At 42.6% G+C, this 2,925-nt stretch overlaps 1 non-coding gene across 1 annotated transcript; it reads right to left on the bottom strand.

Annotated features, from left to right (window-relative positions):
- Positions 1–287: 287 nt before the first annotated feature.
- On the bottom strand, positions 288–391 carry LOC112781854 (small nucleolar RNA R71). Its single transcript, XR_003192607.1, has one exon. It is a non-coding gene; the product is annotated as a small nucleolar RNA R71 (small nucleolar RNA).
- Between the last annotated feature and the right edge of the window lie 2,534 nt (positions 392–2,925).

The following is a 2,925-nucleotide window of genomic DNA, read 5'->3' as shown; positions in this document are numbered from 1 at the left end:
ATTTTGAGCTCAAGCCACAGCTAATATCACTTGTGGAAAATCATTGTTCCTTTGGAGGAAGTGCTAATGAAGACCCAAACCAACATCTCACAAAATTCCTGAGAATTTGTGACACTGTGAAGTCCAATGGAGTCCAGGAAGATGCCTATAAACTGCTTTTGTTCCCATTTTCACTTAGGGACAAAGCAGCTAAGTGGCTGGAATCATTCCCAAGGGGGAGTCTAACAACATGGGATGAGGTGGAAAGCAAGTTTCTGGCACGTTTCTACCCTCCACAAAAGGTCAATAGGCTTCGATCTGAGGTTCAGACTTTTAGACAACAAGATGGTGAAACTCTCTACGAGGCATGGGAGAGATTCAAGGACTTGACAAGGAAATGCCCACCAAACATGTTCCATGATTGGGTGCAACTGCACATCTTCTATGATGGGCTCTCTTATGAATCAAGGAAGGCTGTAGACCATTCATCAGGAGGTTCATTGAACAGGAAAAAGACTGTGGAAGAAGCCATTGAAGTGATCGAGACAGTGGCTGAGAATGAGTACTACTATGCATCAGAAAGGCACAACACTAAGGGAGTCATGGAGCTGAACCATGTTGATACAATTCTAGCCCAAAACAAGGTGTTTGCCAAGCAACTAGCAGAGCTTACCAGGCAATTAGAAACAAAGCAAGTGGCTGCAATACACACACAAGATCAAGAGGAAGTAGGCATTGAAGGAGGTGATTGGGATGAGGCTAACTATGTGGGAAACCAACAAAGGCAATCATATGATCCACATTCCAACACTTACAACCCAGGCTGGAGAAACCACCCAAACTTTGGGTGGGGAAACCAACAAACCCACCACAAAACCACAAACCTTACAACCACAACCAACATAACAATTCCACATACCAAAACTCCAACCAAAGATCATACCAAGCCACACAAAACACTTACCACCAACCATCATATCATGGCCAAAATAATCAACATACCCAACCTAATCCGAACCAACAATTTCAAGATCAATTAAACCGGATAGAAGGAATGCTTGCAACCATGAGCCAAGACATAATTGAATTGAAAGCTTTTAAGGAAGAAGTAAATTCTAACTTGCAAAACCAAGGAGATGCCATCCAGAAGCTAGAAAATCAAATTTTGTATTTGACTAAGCAAGCCCCTGGGACAAGCGGTTCTCATGCTGCCAAGGCTATTGCAAGGGAGGAATGTAAGGCCATAACCCTCAGAAGTGGAAAGAATCTAAAGGAGATTTCAAGGGAAACCACAGAGGATGAAGCAAAGGAAAATGTGAAAGACAAAGAACAAGGACAATCTGTTACACCGTTTGCAACAAAAGAAAAAGAAAAAGAGGTCTTGAAGCCTTACACACCTAAAGCACCTTATCCTCAACGTTTGATGAAAAGTGAAAAGGATGGCCAATTCTCCAGGTTCTTGGAGATTTTCAAGAAGCTTCAAATCAACATTCCCTTTGCTGAGGCAATAGAGCAAATGCCACTCTATGCAAAATTCTTAAAAGAATTAATGACCAAGAAGAGAAGCTGGAGAAATGAGGAAACTGTGTTGTTAACTGAAGAATGCAGTGCCATCATTCAGCACAAATTGCCTCAGAAATTGAAGGACCCAGGCAGTTTCCAAATCCCCTGCATTATAGGAGAAGTCATGGTGGAGAAGGCCTTGTGTGACTTAGGGGCCAGCATCAATTTGATGTCGCTAACAATGATGAGAAGAATGAAGATTGAGGAAGCCAAACCAACAAGAATGGCCCTCCAATTGGCAGATCGAACTTTTAAATTCCCTCATGGGATAGTTGAGGATTTGTTGGTGAAAGTGGGAGAATTTATATTTCCTGCTGATTTTGTAGTGTTAGATATGGAGGAAGAAGCCAAAGCTTCAATAATTCTGGGAAGACCCTTCCTAGCTACTGCTGGAGCCATCATAGATGTACAAAAGGGTGAACTCACTCTTAGACTACATGATGAGAAATTGGTGTTTAATGTATTCAAGGCAATGAGCTATCCATCAGAATCACTAAGGGAATGCATGAGGGTTGATGTAGTGGACATTGCAGTACAAGAAACTTTTGAGGAAACAATAAAGGAAGTGGCAGAGGAGGAGTTCACCAAGGATATTGAAGTTAGTGATATCAAGGGTGCTGACACAACCATGCTAAGCATGCCAGAGAAAGTGAAAGAAGAAAAGGAAGCACCAAAACCTGAGCTCAAAGCATTGCCCCCCTAATCTCAAGTATGCATACTTGGGTAGTGATGAGAGTCACCCTGTTATCATTAGCTCGGCCTTGAGCCAAGAACAGGAAGAAGAATTGATCAAGGTGCTGCAAACTCATCAAGATGCCATTGGATGGACCCTAGCTGATTTGAAGGGGATAAGTTCATCCATATGCATGCATAAAATCTTGTTAGAAGAGGATGCTAGACCCTCCATTCAAGCTCAGAGAAGATTGAATCCCGTCATGAAAGAAGTGGTACAAAAGGAAGTCAGGAAGTTATGGCAGGCAGGGGTAATCTACCCCATTTCTGATAGCCCATGGGTTAGTCCCATCCATGTAGTTCCCAAGAAAGGTGGCATAACTGTGGTGCCAAATGAGAAGAACGAACTCATACCCACAAGAACCGTTACTGGGTGGAGGATGTGCATAGACTACAGGAAGCTCAATGAAGCCACCAGAAAAGATCATTTCCCACTCCCATTCATGGATCAGATGCTTGAAAGGCTTGCCGGACATGCTTACTATTGCTTCTTGGATGGATATTCAGGCTACAACCAAATAGTAGTTGATCCTAGTGATCAAGAGAAAACATCATTTGTTTGTCCATATGGAGTTTTTGCTTATAGACGCATGCCCTTTGGATTGTGCAATGCACCTGCCACTTTCCAAAGATGCATGCTGTCCATCTTTT

This window comes from Arachis hypogaea, chromosome 19 (genome assembly GCF_003086295.3).
Source record: "Arachis hypogaea cultivar Tifrunner chromosome 19, arahy.Tifrunner.gnm2.J5K5, whole genome shotgun sequence".
NCBI classification, from domain to species: Eukaryota; Viridiplantae; Streptophyta; class Magnoliopsida; order Fabales; family Fabaceae; genus Arachis; species Arachis hypogaea.
This window is presented reverse-complemented; position numbering and strand designations above follow the sequence as displayed.